The sequence below is a fragment of the Mustela nivalis genome (genome assembly GCF_964662115.1).
Source record: "Mustela nivalis genome assembly, chromosome: 13".
In the NCBI taxonomy this organism is placed as follows: Eukaryota; Metazoa; Chordata; class Mammalia; order Carnivora; family Mustelidae; genus Mustela; species Mustela nivalis.
Window position 1 is genome coordinate 36,900,960 of NC_139032.1, and position 21,815 is coordinate 36,922,774.

The following is a 21,815-nucleotide window of genomic DNA, read 5'->3' on the forward strand; positions in this document are numbered from 1 at the left end:
ACTTTCCTCTACAGTCTATGATTCTACACGTCATTTTTAATTCTGGAGGCTTGCCAGAGATTCAATATAGCATTTTAAATATACCATAGATATCTCTAGCACTATCAGATCTTCTGAGTCACATATTTTGAGTGATAGAGCAGCTTGCACCACAGTCTTGACTTTGCAGAATACTTTCTTGCTGTAAGTCCTGCTAAAAAGTGTCATTTTATGAGTCATTCAATAAATGGATCATAACAGTATTTTAAGGAATGTTATATGCTGCCTCAAAAAATCCAAAGAGCCTCATCAAGTACTCTAAGTAAGAAATACATTAAATTTGTATTCATCTTAGAAAAAAAAATGTTCTGATATGCTCTAGTTGACTTGAACCCCTAAAGTATTCCCTGATATGGAAGGTTTCTACATCTTGAACAGAATTTTTCTTCACTCTCTGACATCCTGATATCTTCCTAGGGCTTATAGAACACTTGGTAGTTTCTGATTATTGTGTCCCATTAGCGTGATACATAATTATAGAAACCTGGCATGATGTTTTGCAGAATAATAGGATCAGTGTTCTTGCAGAACATATCATGAGCATGAGAATTATTTAACATAGCCCTCTGACAACGAGTGAATGCTGTCCCCATTGTGCTATTCCTATTATGTGATGGCAAACTAGTTCTGGTCCTCCTTTCTGTTGGAATCAAGAGGAATGTAATTTCCAAATAAATTCATGTGTGTTAAGTGCCAGGGGAATGTAGTATTGCATCAGTAAATATAACATATTAAGCATGCGGTTGCACTTGGGACTATATCATAGGTAAGTGTAAAGTAGTCAAGTAGTCATTCTTTTTTTTTTTTTTTTTAAAGTAGTCATTCTATAGCCATCTATCAGTTAGGATCAATTAAAAAAAAGATTTTTATTACTTATGTATTTGAGAGAGAGAGAGAGCACGAAAGAGTCAGCACAAGAAAGAGGAGGCGCAGAAGGAGAGGCAGGCTTCCCGCTGAGCAGGGAACCCATTAGGGGGCTCCAACCTAGGATCCCAGGATTGAGACCTGAGCCAAAGGCAGATACTTATGTCACCCAGGTGCCCGTGGGATCAGTTTTTCTTTTCTTACTGACTTTTTTCTAACAGCTTAGCAGATGAATTACATGTGAATATCATAGGAAACACTTCTCCTGTTTTCCTTAAGTATTTGATGGTGATGCTTATCATTGTAATTCCTGCAATGTGGTATTGCTTTTATATATTCTTCAGGATAGAGGAGAGCTTCTAGTTGGGTTTTATGGGGATTTTTGCTTGTTTTTTAATATGGAACTCTTCAGGAGTTTGCGTGTCATTCTTGAGTAGGGTGTGTGCTAATCTCTGCATCATTCCAATATTAATATATGTGCTGCAGAAGCAAGTACAGGGTGGGTTGTTTGTTGATTTTTTTTTTCCTACCAAAATTGTTCTTACTCCACAGATCATAGGTATATGTGAGGATTCTGTCAGGTGTTGAGTATATCAGTATTCAATTACCCACCTGGGGACCAGAGAAATAACTGTGTGTTAGTTGTATGGACACATTAGATACATTGCATTGTGACACAGTCTTGGGGTAAAACTCTACCTATCATCAGGCATCTAAGGCCTCTATTCTATATCAGTTCCTACATTATCAGTCTCGGTTCAGAATCTTTGTTTATCAATCCTTAATTCCTGTTTCCAACTATACAGTTATACCAGTATTCGCCACAAGTCCATTTTGAAAAAGATCAGGGAAGTATTTATCTAATTTACTTGCAGTAATATGGCTGAGTTTACTCTCAGAGAGACCTGGATTCCCCTTCAACCAATGGCTTTTTGGTCTGTGAACTAAGATAAGTCTGGAATTTTTGTGAGGAAGCACAACTTTCCTTTTTGATGGATAACCCCAGTTATCAATTCAAAAGCTATCAACTTATCTATTTATTTTTTGTTATATAGGTCAAGAAACACTCTACTCCACTTATCTATCTTTTCTCGAGGACATTATGATCTATTTGCTATCACCATAGATATGCATATCAAGACACCCTGATTTCTATTATAGCCATGTTAGCTATTAGAGTAATTAAATCTATCTTGCCTCTGAACATTAAGTGCTTCCACCTATACTTTTCCATTTCAAAATCTAATTACTCCTCCTTACCCTGGAGAACACATTTTCATGGCATCACCTTCCACTGCCATTCAATCCTACAGAGAACAGGAAACATTAAGTTGGTTTCTCCTTCATGCCCTAGCAATGTTTCCATATTGCATTACCCCAGTGAAGGAAATGGCCTCTTGGAATACTATGGGAAAATAATTTGATGGTACATTCTCAAGTTTATATCACAATCCATCCTAACATCTCTATTTCTTTAAGTATTTCTTTTTACCTTCATATTTTGGCAAGGAAGTACTGACATTCCCACCCCATTTCCTATAGGCTAAGACTGTGTCCAGGCTTCAAAAAATCACCTTAGCAGATTCTGAGAGATTGCCTCTAATTCATGCATTGACTCTAATTTTAGGAATGAATGGCTTAAATTCAATAAATTCTCCCATATTATTGTGTTTGTTGTAGTGTGCTTCCCAATTCTGTATTCAGGACTGAGGTATGGTTTTTCCCTTTGCCCAATCCTGTTCTCCTCCCCAGTGACCCAAGTGATATTTCTAAGAGTGCTCTTTAGTAAAAGCTTGCATGCAAATCTCCATCTCAGAGTCCATTTCCCAGGGAAGTTTACCCATACCAAACTTAACAAGCAGTTTTTTGAGAGGCATCTGTGTCTGAGGCCTTCATATGTGCTCCATGCTAGAAAAACTGCTCTCTTCTTTCAAGGGGGACAAACTGTTTAAAGATCTCAGTTCTGTAAAAAAAAAGCCTCCATCTCCATTTTCAAAATCTTGCTCTTTTCCAACTACAATCTTAAACTAAATAGATGAGATCTCTCAAGGCAAGATATTTGGCTTCCTTTGTATTTCTTTCACATTTAAAATTAAATCTTGGGTCTGATTTTCTGCAAAGTGCCCTGTACCCATAGATGTTGAGGCTCTGCATAAATGAAGCCATACAGGGTCTGTGGCTTTCAGAGTGCCTCAAGTTGTCAATTGACTGCTCTAAGCCTATAATTTTCTCTTTCAAAGATTCCAGTATCATTAACAAAAGACAGCCCAGTCTGCAGTCCCTATAATTATCATTGTCCCACACCATATAAGCATACCACCACTGCATATCTTAAGGTCTTATCTTCCACCTGCACCTTATCCCAATTAACCACAAGGGAAAGCCTTAGTAATTGTGATGTCATGCTATGCCAGAGGTAATCATCAGCCCCTGTAACTCTAGCAAAGGGATCCCTATTGCAAATAAAACTGGTCAGTAACGCAGCTTTAAAAAATTATCCTAAGGGTCCACTTTCTAGGGCCATTGCTGATATCAGCTGTCTTTAACTGTTTCTTAGAAACAGAGCCTGAAGCAAAGACTTATGCATTAATGCCTTCTCCAAGAAGTTTTGGGAACAGGGATGAGAGCGAAGGAGATTGAGACAGGCAAAAATGGAGAGCTGATACAGGGGTGCAATCCCTAACTAACCACTGTGTAGTATTCGGTATGATTGATTGATTGCTTTATTCTCATGGGACTATCTCCCTAGAGGTCTTATTAATGACTGTTTCTCAGGACAGGGTATGCATGGAAAGGAATGGAGAAGAATTTATTCTCTTTTTGCTGTAATCTCCTGTTGGTCAAAGTTTTACCTTCAGTGTTTTATAATTTCTTCCAACTTCTAGCTTGCTTTGATGTAGGCACTGGATGCACCCATGGAGTCTTATGCCTTATCATTAACAGGAAGTCTGGGGAAAGGGCAAAAATTGTACATAGGTTCGATAAGGAGAAGAATAGTAATGTTGTAGCCTTTTGAATTTGGCCAGAATCCACACAAAGGGGATTTCGATGGCTGTGCCTGAGGCTGCAAAATTACCCAAAGAAGATAGGAAGGGACATTTAAATGTCATCTGATAAGACTACTTAACTAACTTTGTGATTTTTTACTTTGTCCCTTTGACTCCATTGTTTCCTCTTTAACATGGAACTGATAATTGCAGGATCTTAACTGGTTGCTCTTTGAATTATAAGATACCTTATTTGTAAATATTTTTTACAGTTCTTAAACCATACATTGTTAACCATTGTTGCCATTTCAGTGAAGGAAAATTCTGGCAACCTAAATGAAAATTTGAACTATCTCTAGTTATTATTAATCGTTTTGTAAAACACTGTGCATATAGAGTATCAGAAAAACATTTGCTAGAGGAATTTGGGTTATTTTATGACATTAAGCAGTGAGGGAAATAGTCATTAAATTCTGGGCCTGAATTGGTTTCTCATTTTTACTTAAAAACAGAGATAATCAGCTTGAAGATAACTGATATAAAGGAAAAGAACATCTTTTCCTTTCTTTTACCATTTCCATAGAAGTAGAAAAACCCAACCATAACTTTTCCTAGATTCAATTTATAGTAAATATGATTGTAGACTAGTATGTCTGGAGACTCTTTCAAGGTTAAGACACCTACTCATATGCACATTGTAGTAGAGATCGGATGGTTTTGCCTTCTTGATATGCAGTATGTATTCCTTCTCCTATCAGAAACTTAATTTACTCTTGAGAAACATCTGTCCCATCACTGGGTTAAGTTATTTAGGAAAGCTTAACCTAATTCTTGGATCCAGGGGTGGATGTGATGCTGGTCTGGCCAATCCACATGTTCAATTTCTCATGGTGATTGTCTATCACTTCTCCGCCTCTTGGCCGAGACCAAGTGTAGTCTCATAGTGACTGACTCAGAAAGGATCCCATGACCTGATGCAGTCCAATGAAGACCATCTCAATATTTGTGGGAGACATGAGTATCAAGATTACTGAGAATGTAAATGTGAGCTTGAAGCTCCTATGCTCATACTTCCTCTATGTTGGGAATTTTTGTCTGAATGATGCTAATGAAGTGAATGCAGAATAAAATTATGGCAAAAAGGAAAAAAAAAATGAGGGGTTGATTTTTATGACAATGTTTAAAGCCTAGTTCCAAGTACTCCCAAAACTTGCATTATCCTCAGACCATTCAATTATCACCTCCATTACTATTAATACACTCATACTACTTTGATTTAGTGTTCTGTGATCTATAATAAAATGTATATTGGTTCATTACTTATATATTTTGGTTCATTAGTTGTAACAAATATAACTGTTGTTATAGAGAATATTAACTCAGGAGACATTAGGTGTGGGTATATAGGAACTCTCTGCACTATCTCTACAACTTTTCCATATCTAAAACTATTATAAAACAGAAAGTTTATTTTTAAATGTATCCTGCATAATTCAAATCTGGTTTGTTATGTCATAACTACCCAAAGGTAAGTGGATCCTCTTGCTAATAAATCTGCACTTAAGTCAAGAAGGCGAAGGACATGCTTTTCTGTGATATTCACACTGGGGGAATCCGTGCTCCCTGAACCTACAGAGAGAAAAATTTCAAAACACATTCTATATGGTCAGTTTTGGGCAAATAAATTTCAATGAAGAAGAGATGAAAGAGAAGGAAAAACATGGCATTTCAATCAGTCATTCTGATATAGGGTCTAGTAAAAAATGGTTAGCATTCTATCTTGCTTTTTTAGTGATTTTAATGCCTGCTCTATTTACACTATAGAACACTATAACAGTGTTATAGTGTTAGTTAGCATTCTATCTTGCTTTTTTAGTCATTTTAATGCCTGCTCTATTTACACTATAGAACACTATAACTAGACGTAGGCTCTTTATTTTGTTTTCTCTGTCAATCTTGTATCAATCATAGCTCTATTTTCAATGTGGCATTTTCTTATTTGTATTGCAAATTTATATACTTTTTCCCTCAGAGTAGTCTCTTCAAACTATTGTATATTTAAGTCACAAAATAATACCTCATCCTTAAATAACAGACAGTAAACATTGTTTTAAATTGTTGTGAATACAGTTATGTACTTGCTAAGATGCCATTAGGATATAACCTGAAGGTGTTAAAAAACTTCCATTTTCAAAACAAAACCAGTGTCACTAAACAGAATACATTTAATTAAAAAATCCTAGCTCCTAATCTTACATCTTGTGTAGTGTGGCTTTTACTTTAACTTCTTTGATCTCTTTTTAAATACATTTTAAAATAAAATGGATCTGGTTGATTTTATATTGGAGTAGGAAGTGAAAGACCCGCGGATCCCCTTACCCAAGAATCCAACACTGCCACTGGATGCAATCAGCAAGAGGTTCTTTATTGTTACGCAGGTGCCTGTGGGTGGTCAGCGCTTGCCTGCGGGTGGTCAGCAGCTCCTGCTAGCTGAGCACCCCTGGCTGGGGTGGTGCCGGGTTTTTATAGACAGGTACAAACAAGTTTTGGGTGGGGCGCAACTGATTGGTTGACAGTTAGAACTTTTGAAAAAGGCCTTAGTGGAGTTTGCTGATTGGCTTTGGGGACCCGTGCACACGGGAAGAGAGTGGCAGGGAGGGGGAACAAGAAGAGGGAAGGTAGGAATGCCATCATGGCGTCTTCTATTATTTCTATAAGCCAAGCAGTTACAGAAGGGCAAAAGAGCAATTAATAAGCAATTAATAACCTAATTTACGCCTAAAAGCCAGCGGTTCACAGAAAAGCAAACAAGCGGTTAGTTATCCTATCTATCTTCTAGGGGAGGGGTCTTTCAGAAGCATATCTCAAAAATTTGTGAGACTCTCTCCATGCCTTCAGAGCACCTCCCATGAAACTTTTTTTAACAATATCAATGTCGTTCAGAAGGAATACAAAGAAAAGAGAGGTAATGTTTATAAACTGATACTTATTTATTTATTTTAAAGATCTTATTTATTTATTTGACAGACACAGATCACAAGCAGGCTGAGAGGCAGGCAGAAAGAGAGGAGGAAGTAGGCTCCCCGCCTAGCAGAGAGCCCGATCCCAGGACCCTGGGATCATGACCTGAGCCAAAGGCAAAGGCTTTAACTCACTGAGCCACCTAGGCGCCCCTAAAAACTGATATTTAAAATAAAATGTTGAAGTTTATGGATTTAAAACTAGGCATTGCCATTAAAGAAAGGACTGCCTTTCCATGCTTCCATTGCAAATATTATTTTCTGGGTTTGAGTGCTTAAATGATAGAGTTTGATGTAGTAGAAGTTGTAGGAAAAGAAGTAACAGAAATAGATGAAAATCTCATCACTTCTATTTTCACAAGATTTTAGAAGAAAAAAGTAGAGATACAAGGAGACTGAAGAGGTATAGATCAGAATATCTATATGCCCTTATTTTTCAGCCCGAATTGCAAATTGCAAGGTATGTAGAGGTTGGAGAGTAAAGGTTTGGGTTGAGTTTGAGGCCAGTTCTGTGTGGGATTTTCCCAGCCAATGATTTGGGATGCAGGGAAGATACTCTTGTCCAGAGTGCCCCTGAGCTAATATTGGAGACCTTCACTTAAATGGGAGGTGGAACAGTGGTGTCAGGCAAAAAGAAGGCCTTTATTATATTCCCAAACACTTCCCTGTTTCTGTGTGTCACTAACACTCAGAGGATCAGACGGCAATATCATTAAGGGCAAGGTAATTTCATAGTAGATGCTACCATTAGACCATGGCCCAGATGGGAAAAGCAATAAAAATAAAAATTAGAAAGGTCAATTCAACCTGGAGGATCCCTAGAAACTAAGGAAAAAAAAAAAAAAAAGAAATCATTTGTTGCAGAAATCAGCAGCTATTGTCAACAGAATTGAGCAAAACAGCAGCTCAGGTAAACTACACTTCAACATACTGAAGATACAGATACATTTGACACTTTCCCCAGTGTCACAAAATCATGTCATAAGCATGACTATACTCTTATGTCCCCAGATGATATCTTAGGGAATACGAGAAGATTGATGCACTTGAGTCACCTAGAAAGATATTTTCTGATGCAAAATTGTAGACTAGCAAATAAAAGTAAGCTTCATTTTCCTTTCCTGATACCTAGCCATTGGATGGGGTGAGATATGTGGGGTAGTTATAGAAAAAGTACGGAATCCACATTTCTTTGCACAGCTGAATGTAACCTGAGTCATTCAGCAACATTGAGAAACACCTGTTTTTTGACTTCTCAATTTCAAACTACTTTATCTTCAGGTCAGCTAAGCTTCTCTTAACCTTCAGTTCGCAGTCAGTTTCTAGGGGCAATCACCAAATTCAGATTGAATTTTGGCACCAAATCTAACCATTTTTTCCTGTTGCTATGCTACAGACATTTTGAAACAGTCTCGGATAGTCATTGTCCTAGAACCTGTCATTCTAGTTGCTATATCATACTGGTTCTATCATGATTGAGATTTTAACTCAAACTTATTTTCATAAAGTTTCTTTCCAACAACTTCCTCAAAATCATTCTTGCAACTTTTCTTGCTTTTCCCCATTATTTCCCACCATATTTCTCATTGCTGGACTCCAAACCACACTTGATACTGAGATACATCACACTTTTCCATCTCCTTTCAATCAACTTTTGCTCATTACAAAACTGGCATTCCTGAGACTCATGTATATACATACTAAAATAACTTTCCTACATCCAAGAGGCACAGATGGAAGATATATAAAATTAACTGGGAAAGTGCTTATTAATTACCAGGAAACACATCCAGAGCCAACAACACAAATTTAAATGCAGGAGCCAATTAACTAATGATTAGGATGCTAAAAGGTCTGAAAAGTGCCATACCTTCTGATCTCCCTTAGGTCAAAAGCAATCACTCCCACCTACTTGTTCTCAAGACACATTAATTGCACTTCCACCAGACATATACTTCATACTTCCACCAGTTACTGCTAGTGGTTCGTCTTCTTTTTCAACATTCCTATGTTTTATTCATCTTTTTCTAGCCTATTTTTAGGGCACCACTTTACAAGATATAGATACTGAATACTGTTTGAGGAATTGAATGGTAACACGTATAGTAAGAAAAGCTTCATATATTAAGTTCCTATAAAATGACCACGTTAGCTCTATACTTCCTGTGAAGACAGAAAGAAGCAAAAAGAAAGGACCAAGATATCTACCCAGATAGGAAAAGACAAGAGATAGTTTATTCATTTCCTGAAGTCTCAGGCTAAGTCACGTATGTGACATTGGCCTCTTGAGAGAGACACCATTTGGCCAACAGAGGATTTCCTGAATGTCATAACTCTGTGGGTTTTGGAAAGTGTTTGAAATGAATGGTAAGCCTGACCTGAAACCTTTACCTTTACAGGAAGGAGATGGCAAACAAACATTTATTGTTAGCTTAGGATGTGTCAAGTGTGTAAAGGGTGTGCCACTAACATCCCTCCCCCTCCCAGGGAGGCATGACAGTCTGTATACCAACTGAAACATCAATATATTTTACCTGAAACATCACTACATTTTACCAAAATAATCACTCAAGTAGATATTTATTTCCTTCACAGCAGTGGTTTTGCAACAGTGTTTGATTTGTAACCATGAGCTCTGTAGATTCCAAATATTTTTTCAATTATTTATCCTCTGGTCCATAGCTTATTCCAGTTTTCCCCCTTCAGTCTTCAAATTAAGAATCTCTGGTTTCCTTAAATATGTGTTTTTTGTTGCTTTTGGTTTTGTTTTGTTTTGTTTTATTTATTTATTTATTTATTTTCAGGTCTTCCTCTTTTTGACTTCTAATTGATGGTAATTCATTGTGCCTCTGAAAAGGCTTTTTCCATTGCAGAGATTTCTTTACAAACTAAACCTCTTCTCAGCATGCTCTCTTTACCTCCTTGAAAGCCAATTTAACCAAACAGCAATGCTAATTAAAACTCCTGTTTTGCAATAGCATGAGTTATACACATTTTACAAGGCAGCATAGAGAATCAGGTATTGTTATTCCAGGTGTAGGATTTTATTTAATTCTGTTGTGAATCCAAGTTTTGTCCTATGTATTCATTTACTGTACTGCAAACTGGATGGCTCCTGAAGATATAAAGACAGTCACAGGAGAGCTCAAAGCATGGTAAGGGAGTCAGATAAGACTGGAGCACAGTGGCTTGTGCTAGGAGAGGGGCTTCTAACAAATATTTTGGGACACGCAGTGGAATGAACTAATCCTGCTATGGGGCTACAGTGGGTGCTGGGATATACCACCCACAACTTTTATATCTGAAGCCTTCATTTCCCTTGCTGTCAGGCTGCAATAGATCTCTATGAAATCCTTCTTCAGGAATTGATCTCAACTAAAGAGATCCACTTTGTCCAAGGTTATGCTTCTTTCCCTTATTCAATACTGTTCTACGATCTCTTTTCCTTTCCTCCTGTAAAGACATCTTTGAATGTTTTTCCTGGCTGTAGATCACCCAGTTGGATAGGTGGAGGATTCTGTTGCAACTGTATCACGTTCAACCTCTCTGACCAATGCTTCTTTGTTTCTTACATGGATTGTTGCTGAAGGCATCCCCAGTAAGTCTCCTACAAAGAATTCTCAGTCATGGAGTGACAAAGAATCAAACCTACAATAGGGTTAGATCAGGGAAAGTCTGTAAGTCACTTTGAGAACAGTCCAAACAAACAGTAATGACATGATACGACATTGCGTATAACGGGTAGTTAAAGGTTTGCTATAGCAGCAGAAAACATATGGAGTCTATTTATATGGTTGGATTAAGGCATGAGGGAGTGAGGTAATGTGAGGGGTGGCTAGCATTGAGGTTCAAGGTGCAGGAAGACTCTTACAGTGAAGAGTCACAGAAGCTAGCTAAGGAGTTAGTAGAGGCTTCAAAGCAGAGGAGTGACATATGCATATCTTTCTAAGGAGGTAATTGTAATAACTGTGTGGAAAGAATTGAAGGCAGAGAGATTTTGTGATGGAGAGTCAGACTGACAGCTTTTAAGGTAGGCCACACTGAAAGAAAAGAAAAAAAAATAACTAGAAGAATGGCAATTATAGTAAGAATGATTTCGAGAAGATTTCTACAGGATTTGATGACTTATTAGGTGAAAGGGCTAAAAGGATTAATGTCAAAATAATTTTAGAAATTCCAGCTTGTGATATTTGACAAGGAAGAAGTAGAGAATTAGGATTATATCCTTACATAATTTTTTTCTACCATCTTCAGGACCCAATGCTAAAAATGCAGGAAAACAAAATCCAGGGAATCATAAAAATAAAATAAAATAATTTTATATGAAAGCTTTAGAACAATGCCTGGTACTACATTTAGTAGTTCGATAACTAGGTGGGTCTTCACCCTACAATTTATGGATGGACAGGCACGCTACACTCTTCTAATTGTCCCATCTCTCTTAGAGAAGTTTGAAAATGTCTTACAAATAAATCTTTGACCTATTTTGTGAGCTAACACCCAAACAAACAAAAATTTCAAAAGCAATTTTACCTTATATTTTATTTTTAAACCATTGTTACCTACACTCTTCTTTCCAGGGGCTTGTGCCATACTTGTGAAATCAATAGCAAAAAGCAAGTACTTCAGTAAGCAGAAAGTCAAGGACAGCCTCTAATTCGGCTCTACAAAGTGTCTAGTGCTCTAAAGGCACTTAAATATAAAATGATGTTTTTACTTTTCCTAAGCCTAAAAATATTTAAAGTTTTTAAGTATCATCATCAAAACTTGGGTCTTCAGTATATGTATGTTGTTTTAAGGAATAGTAGCCATTTTTCACTGAATGCCCCATGTGTGCTAGGCATTAAGTGGAAGATTATTATATTTTTTAGGTGAAAGACTTTATAAACATTGTCTCTAATCTTATTAGTAATCCTAAACGGTTTTTATTCATGTCTTTGATTTCCACCTCAGGCTTTGGGATGTTGAGTAATTGGCTTGAAGTCAACGTAGATCTCAGCCTGCAGAGTAGGCTTCCACCTGGGGTTCTAAGCCTTTGCAGCTGACTAGCAAAGTCCTTCCTGAAAATTATCCTGTCAATCAAGATGCAGGATAAATGGGGGTGATGTCTCCAGAATTTGGTTGTTAATTCACTGTACTGCTTTGAGGTTTACACAAGAACAGTGAAAAGTAAGTGAGGGAGATAGAAGCAGCAGTTTTTAGGTTCATAACAAAAGACTCTACTTATAAGAACCAGAGCATGGTCTGTAATAACTAGTTATATTTCTCTATGCAGACCAAGAAAAGGAGAGGGATGCTGTTAGACTTGAAATCAGTGGGATCTAAAAAGAATAAGGCAGAATAATTTAAGAAAGGAAAATCATCATCCCTTTGTAGATAATTCATTCTATCTCCTGTGTGTGTATGTGTGTGTGTGTTATAGTCAAAGCATCTGATATTTTTATTTCATTTTATCTCAGATTTTTAGTACTTTTTCCTCTTACACCCAGAAGAAAGTGTGTTAGATTTAGTATGATTGATTTAAATGTGGCTGCTACTGCTGTACCTGTCATTTAACTGTTAACAAAAGTGCAGTCATGCAACATTTCTGCTGGGCCTTTCACCTCTCTTCATATAAGAACTGTCTTTCAAGTATGACAATGGTGGCCAGTATGAACTAGAAAAGAACTTTGAATGTCAACTTCCTACTCATGATGGTTATATTGAGCCATACCAATTTTCATAACCTTTCACAGGTATCAGAGTCATTAAAGGTAATCAGGAAACAGCATCATAGCTTTGAGAGATACGATGTAAATTTGAAATATTTATTAAGAGTGATAATTTTCATTTTATCAATAAAATATTGCTAGTGGAATTTCTTTGCCATATAGATAAAAATCAATAGATGTAGAATAAATTATAATGGTATCTATGTATGCCACACCCTTTTGATGCACTTTTATAACAGGAAAATATTTTAAAAGATGAGCAAAAATATAAATAATCAGCTATAACACTTCTATTAGATATAACGAAGCATAGTGATTTTCAGATATATTCTTTAAGACTTAGTTTCCACTAAACCCACATAAATAAAAATAATTTAAAAACTTTAAAAAGACATTTAAACTTAGGGTCCATAAGGAGATATTTATTTTTATCAGGTGCTCTATTTTTATTACTTCCATATACATTCATGTTGTATTTATGTTAACATGATAAAGTTCAGCTACTGAATAATTTTGAAATCAATCACATCAACATAAGTTATCTCTTATTATGATTCAGTAATTATCTACTAGTCAATTATAGAAAAACTCGGAAAAAGTCCATGATTATCATCATTATTAATTTTATAGACCAAGTTAAGTTGAACTTATAATTTCTTACCAAAAAAATAATAATAGCAAGAATATAGGAAACCTAGGGAAAAATGACTTTTTCAGTCATATTGCATGCTTTTCAATCTACCCGAGAAGTATGTGAAAACTATGACATTCTTTTATTTACAGCTTTGCAGAATAAAGTGGATTTTGTTGCTAAGGAGATCAAAATGACAGTTGCCTTTCTAATCCATTAGCAAAATGTAAAATGCAATGCTGAATATCACTATTGCCCTCTTAAACTGTAGTAAGTATGGTTTTAATATTGATTCTTGCGCATGTCTTATACATTCCCCAGTGTTCAGTACTTTTGATGACAAGATGTAGTACAAATCACTCATATCTTTCATCCTGATCTTTAGATATACATTTTTTATACATTTTTATTATATTGCCTGTCTTCCCTCAATCAGGATTTCAAATGAATTTTACATTTTGGAAAAAGATATCTTTATTGGACTAATGCACCAGGAGATATAGAAAGAATGAAAAGAGAAAAGGTAAGGAATATAGCTATCTTGTGGCCTAAAGTGCAAGTATTAAAACAAAATGATAATAATAAGAGGAGAAAAAAGCCATACCTGAAATAGAACCCATTAAAGTGATTTCAGAAACAATAATAACACCTTAAAACTGTATAGCAGCTTAGTTTCAAACTACTTTTACATACATTGTCTCATTTGGTCCTTAGAACCACCATGTGATATCAAAAGAAGAATTATTATTTCCTCCTCTTCAAACCCAGTCACCGACCAGTAATTATGAGAGATTATGTGACTTATCCTGGGTAGTAGGGCTAGTAAATGATGGAGTCAAGGTGTGAAAGACAGTTCTGACTCCTGACTCAGTGATTTTACCTTACATTCCACTGAGGATATCTTCTTTTCATGGTAAATATAAAAGTTAAAAAAAAAAATCCATGATCCAAGAAATGTACCCTACACCTCGGTTCTCATTCTTTTTTCTCTGGTATTCTGTAGGAAAATGTCCCAATATAAATGTGTGTCTGAAAGAATGCTTAGTATTCATGAGAACTCATTCAGTGTTCTTGAATAAATAGAAAAATAAGGAATAAATGAATACACACTCTTGAATATAGTGCCTAAAGAATTTCTGATTCCAGGTTATTCACATGAACACTTGAAACTAGTTTATTTTTGCTTTCCCTGTCACGGTAATTATAGTGTTTTGTTTACATGTAAGGTATTATAGTGATTGGTTATATCATAATTTGACCTTGCACATTACAGTTTATACTAAATAGTGCAAAATGAATATTCAATGAAAATAATATGGCTTTATCATATTGATAGCTAGGACATTTTATTTTCCTTCTTGATTTTAATTCCTTCTACTATCTTAGAAATAATAGCCATTAGAGATTATATTTATTTTGATTTAGATGAAAAGAGGATTTGAGCCATTGTTCTTATAATTCTGATCTGGACACTAGTAATGCCCATCAGACTGACCCATGAGTCATACACTTGCTACTAAATATGACTATTTCTACCCAGTAGGATACCTTAAAATCAAATGACATAGGATTATATGGGCTATATAAGTCATGTATCTAATTTTGTATAAAAACTGGATTAATCTGGTATGTGCCAATATTTCTGAAATGAATATGCATAATCAATTATCAAAAACCATGCACAGCTTAATAAAATTGGTAAAATGTGTGCAGTATTTTGCAGCACATATTGATTTTTTTTTTTATCCTGATACCAACCTGTAAAAACTTGGTATAAGAGTTTTGTAGGTGTGTGTGTGTGTGGTAAAATTGGCAAGATGCTCAACAAACTCATTTCATATTTCTGCATCTATGGAAAGACCATAATTCCCATCTGTACATGCAGTGATTTTGTTAAGTAAGGCCATATAAGTGACTCTATTGAAATGTGGGTAGAATGGTGTCTTTGTCTTTATATAAGGGCTGTTCTAGAACTTTCCAATTCCTATCTTTTTTACTTTAATCATGATCACAGCGCTTATATTGAAGGTAGTAACATTTAATAATGCAAGCTTAGTTTGTAATTAAGTCCCTAAATTTTAATTCCAATATAGTTAACATAGAGCATTATACTAGTTTCAGGTGTATGATATAGTGATTCAACAATTCTATAGATTACTCTATAATCTACCATAATGAACCATGTTCATCACGGTAAGTGCACTCTTTAATCCTCATCATTACCCCTATGGTAACCATCAGTTTGTTCTCTATAGCTAAAAGTCTGAGAAACAGCTTAGTTTTTAAGTTATTTTTAGAAGGAAACCTACATGCTTCTATCGTCAGACAATCTCTGACACACATAAGATTTAAATGGATAAGGAAAAGAACCACAAGATACCTGGGAATAAACCTAACCAAAGAGGTAAAGGATCTGTACTCAAGGAACTACAGAACACTCATGAAAGAAATTGAAGAAGACATAAAAAGATGGAAGACCATTCCATGCTCTTGGATCGGAAGAATAAACATTGTTAAGATGTCTATACTGCCTAGAGCAATCAATACTTTTAATGCCATTCCACCAGTATTTTTCAAAGAGCTGGAGCAAATAATCCTAAAATTTGTATGGAATCAGAAGAGACCCTGATTCACTAAGGAAATGTTGAAAAACAAAAATAAATCTGGGGGCATCATGTTACCTGATTTCAAGCTTTACTACAAAGCTGTGATCACCAATACAGCATGGTACTGGCATAAAAACAGACACATGGACCAGTGGAACAGGGTAGAGAGCCCAGATATGGACCCTCAACTCTATGGTCAAATAATTTTTGACAAAAGAGGAAAAAATATACAGTGGAAAAAAAGACAGTCTCTTCAATAAGTGGTGCTGGGAAAACTGGACAGCTATATGTAGAAGAATGAAACTTGACCATTCTCTTACACTGTACACAAAGATAAACTCAAAATGGATAAAAGACCTCAACATGAGACAGAAATCCATCAGAATCCTAGAGAAGAATATAGGCAGTAACCTCTTCGATATCAGCCACAGCAACTTCTTTCAAGATATGTCTCCAAAATCAAAGGAAACAAAAGCGAAAATGAACTTTTGGGACTTCATCAAGATCAAAAGCTTCTGCACAGCAAAGGAAACAGTCAACAGAACAAAGAGCCAACCCACAGAATGGGAGAAGATATTTGCAAATGACAGTACAGACAAAAGGGTGATATCCAGGATCTATAAAGAACTCCTCAAACTCAACACACACAAAAAAGATAATCACATCAAAAAGTGGCCAGAAGATATGAAGACACTTCTCCAATGAAGACATACAAATGGCTATCAGACACATGAGAAATGTTCACCATCACTAGCCATCCGGGAGATTCAAATTAAAACCACATTGAGATAGCACCTTATACCAGTTAGAATGGCCAAAATTAGCAAGACCGGAAACAACATGTGTTGGAGGGGATGTGGAGAAAGGGAAACCCTCTTTTACTGCTGGTGGGAATGCAAGTTGGTGCAGCCACTTTGGAGAACAGTGTGGAGATTCCTCAAGAAATTAAAAACAGAACTTCCCTAAGACCCTGCAATTGTACTACTGGGTATTTACCCCAAAGATACAGATGTAGTGAAATGAAGGGCCATCTGTACCCCAATGTTTATAGCAGCAATGGCCACAGTCACCAAACTGTGGAAAGAACCAAGATGCCCTTCAACGGACAAATGGATAAGGAAGATGTGGTCCATATGCACTATGGAGTATTATGCCTCCATCAGAAAGGATGAATACCCAACTTTTGTAACAACATGGACGGGACTGAATGAGATTATGCTGAGTGAAATAAGTCAAGCAGAGAGAGTCAATTATCACTTGGTTTCACTTATTTGTGGAGCATAACTAATAGCATGGAGGACATGGGGAGTTAGAGAGGAGAAGGGAGTTGAGGGAAATTGGAAGGGGAGTTGAACCATGAGAGACTATGGACTCTGAAAAAAAATCTGAGGGTTTTGAAGGGGCAGGAGGTGGGAGGTTTTATCTAGTTCAAATAAATAAATAAAATCTGAAAAACAAAACAACAAAAAACAAAAACAAAAACATGGACAAGAAAGTTCCTCCATAGAACAGATACAGAGATTATCAAAACTCAAAGTAATACTGGCACTTTTTTTTTCCCTCCAAAGGTTTTATTTATTTATTTGGCAGAGAGAGATCACAAGTAGGCAACGAGGCAGGCAGAGAGACAGGAGGAAGCAGGCTCCCTTCAGAGCAGAGAGTCTGACGTGGGGCTCGATCCCAGGACTCTGAGATCATGACTGGATCCGAAGGCAGAGGCCTAACCCACTGAGCCACCCAGGTGCCAGAATCCTGGCATTTCTAAAATAGAAGGATTGTACAATGCTAGTTAGGTGGGGTTTCAAAATTGCTATAGAGCAATGACTGGAAAGTCTCTTCTCAAATGGAAGTATTTATTCTGGTTATCCAGTCACAACTCCACACATTGTGTGTGGGTGTATGTGTCTACAATCAAATAACTTTGTGGTCAAGAGGCAGGACCACTGAGACTTCTAGATCAAACTGGTCACTGGGATCCCAGGGATAGAGGTATTCATGGCTAATGATCATGGACTTTGACCTGGATACAATAATTGGATGGGACTCTGGATTGTCCCTTTTTAGGGAGCAAAAGTGTGTTCTAAGTGTAGAAAGAAAAGTGACCTATATTTGGTGAATATGAAGGAGGATGATGTCATTCAATGCACACATATCCAATAAATCTTTTCTGGATACCATGATTTGAGACTGTTGTAATTAGTTTGGCATTTTATGATTAGATAATGGCCATGTGACTGGTTTTGTCAGTGCGGGGACAGTGATGTGTGTCAATCCCAAGCCTGGATATGAAACTCCTTGCACAAACTTTCACATTGTCTTCTGCTATTGTGACAACCAGGAAGGCCACTTAAGAGATGGTATTATAAGATACTTGCTGGTAACCTGGTTCACTTGACTACTGCTTAGAGGCCAGTCACAAAACAAAAACAAAAACAAAACAAAACAAAACAAACAAACAAAAACACCAGACTCCAACCTGAAATACACTCTCTGTATCCTAGAAGTAAAATTTGTTGCATGAATCTACTAACATTGTTACCTGAGCTTAGCATAGCCTGCCCAATCTAATGAATATGTCTCCCTCAGCCAAAAGATTAGACAGTGTTTCACACAATTTTGTGTCTTGAGCACCTAGCAGAGTTCTTGGCACATGACAATAAGCAATTTGTGTTCAAAAGTTGTTTGTTTTAAGAGACTGGTCATCAATTTTGTGAACAAGATATCACAGAAATTATTTTATAGAGAAAAAAAGATCACGTATGTACACGGTAATTTGAATTATTGCTCCTAATTCTTCACTACCCTATATAGCAGGATATTTTCCATGGACAACTTTTGACCTGTTATTTTTAGTGAGGTGTCTCTTTGAGGTCAAAATATATTTGTCTACCCCATTGATAATTGGGTGTGCCATGTGACTTGCTTTAGGATACATGTGTAAATCACAGCATTGTAGTTTCCAACTGAGAAGTTACAAAGCATCCAGGTTTCCACTTGCCCCCAGGGCTTCTTTAAGGCCATGAAAATAGTGCACCAAGGGAGCTGCTTGTCTCAGAAGATGTATGGGAAGATATGAAATCATCGGCAGTCTGGAGGCCAGACCAGTTGAATCCTTTTACTCCAGCTAAGATTGGTTAAATCTCAGAAACTCAAAGAAATGTGAGCTATGAAAGAAAGAAAGAAAGAAAAGGAAGGAGAGAGAAAGAAGGAAAGGAAGGAAGGAAGCAAAGGAAGGAGAGAAGGAAGGAGACAAGTTGCTGTTGTAGGGCAATGAGATTCTGAGTTTGCTTTCTATAAAGCAAAAATTGATGTTACTCTAAGTTCCATTGCTGGAAACAGAATTCAGTGTTCCGACTTCACAGGAGGAAAGATTCATTTTGAACTTAAACAGTAATTTAAATAAGAGTAATTCTTTTATTCAGTCTCTACTAATTTTTTAATTTAGAATATGTCTTTAGTTTTTAAACTATTTTATTTTTCTTTGTTGATATTTATATTCCTCTTAAACTTCATTATTTAAAAAAGGAAATTTTAACTTTTCATCTTCACTCAAAAGCAATTTGTTTACACAGTTATAAAAATTGACAAGATAAAAAAGAAAGAAAAAAATTGCAAAATGGTCATTTTCAAGTATGCTATTTTTCTTTTCTTATGAAAATATGCAACTCTAATGGATTTTGTTAATGCATCTCGGGTCCTCTATGGCATTTAAGAAATAACATTCACTGGAATTTATACTTTAGCAAAGTACTTATTGTTCCATATTCAATGTGTCACATGAAAGAATGTTAATCTATGTTTAATTTTTTAAGGTTTGCTTTATATATTCTGTAACAATCTATTTAATAGCAAGGCCAAGGAGACCCCTAATTACTTGAATTTATATTTAGCACTTTCCTCACTAAGTTAAACATTGGGGAAAAAAAAGCTTTAATAATTTTTCCATTGAGTATCACTATTATGCTGTTGTCCCTTTAATAGCCCTTCTTTTTTGTCTGCTTTATTGTTTATTTTACAGTCAAACTTTTAACATACAAATTTCATTTCCTCCTTTACTCTGAGTTAGATTTAAGACCTCTTCCTTCAAGTGACCGTTCGTTCTTTCAATTCATTCAAAAAATAATAAAAAGTCTTGGCAGGAAGAATGAATTTACTACTCAATTAAACTTACTGGCAAATGCAGGCAAGATAACTATACTAGTTGTACGTTTAGACAGAACCCCTGTGGTTTTAAACTTTATTGTTTCATACACTGTGGCTAAGATTAGGAGACACTCTAAATTACATATTCTGCATATCTTGTAGTATAGATGATGTGTTGGTATAGAAAAGACGTTAGTGCTGGAAGTGTTAGATAGTCTAACTATCTGTGAAACCACTAATGCAATTATTTTTTTTTAAAGAATTTTTTTTTAAAGATTTTATTTATTTATTTGACAGAGAGAAATCACAAGTAGATGGAGAGGCAGGCAGAGAGAGAGAGAGAGGGAAGCAGGCTCCCTGCTGAGCAGAAAGCCCGATGCGGGACTCGATCCCAGGACCCTGAGATCATGACCTGAGCCGAAGGCAGCGGCTTAACCTACTGAGCCACCCAGGCGCCCCAATGCAATTATTTTTTATAAGATCTATTTCCTACTATGTATTTCCTAATCCTTTAATAATAATTAAGAAAATATGAAAATATTATCAAAGAGTATACATTAAATAGTAGGATATTGATGTTTATAAATGCTTTTTGATTATTTTTTCCTGTGTTTTTCCATTTAGGTGATTTTCTCTAGCAAATATAGGTGTGAAATGGTTCTGACAACACATACACTATTCAGTGGGAACATATGTCTTATGAGAAAAAAAATGTCTTTAATCTTTCCATCTTGTCTTCATAACCCTATATTTAATTTACCTTAAAAGTCAGAAGGGAGTTTCGCTTTTCATGGTTGTGAAAATGAATGTCAGACAATGGTTTTCAAGTTTATTCAGCAAGGAAAACTTCCCACATTTTTACAAGTTTCCCATTTAAAAGCCTCCTTTTCTTTTTCTTTCAACTTGTGCTAGTGAGTTAGCATGACAGATTTTATTCATTCTGAAATGGTAGAGGAAACTCTGATGTTATCTGCCAGAATATTGGAGACTGTTCCCAAATTACTGTATTTTAAGTTCGAGTTGAAATGAACAGTGTCAAAGCAGTTCAACTATAAAGAAGGAACAGGAAATAGGATAACATGATCCTAAATTTTTACCCTGACCTGATTTTATCAATACCTGTTAACCTATGCAACAAAGTTCTTATGGCCTGGGACCTTGTATTACCTCTGTATCATGAGTACAGGTTTCTCCATCTCGATACTATTGACATTAAGAACTAAATAATCATTTGTCCAAGAGGTTGTCTTGTCCATTATAGTATGTTTAACAGTGTGAGTGGCCTCCCCCCCCCCAAATAAATATCTCTTATTTAATGCATATTAAACAGGAAGATGGTACTTCATTCTTGCAGGATATTGCTGCAAAGCTGGTGCTTTAGCTTTCCCTTCAGCGTGCCATTCTAACAGTCTGTCAGATCAGCATCAACTGTGTGATACATTATGTATTACAACAGCCAGTGAATCCTGTGGTCAGAAGCTGCCTGGGGATTACATGTCTGCAGATCAGGCATCCTGTAAGCTCCTGGACAGAGGAGCTGGCTGAGGCCCAGTAGAAAACAAAGTCAATCCCTGACTTAGACTAGATGTCTATTCCAGTGTAAGCAGACCACATACCTTATATAAGAGAAGGACCTAACAGAGTCAACTTGGAACCAAGTGGCCATTTGGTCTACTCAAGGAATAACGCCATATTGGAGGTAAGCACCGGCCTTTGTTATAGGCATTGAGGAGATTAAGAGATAGTGGTAATAATACTTGGACTAGTCTAAGTAGGTAGGAATCTATGCATTGCTTTTGTCCTTGTCATCCTAG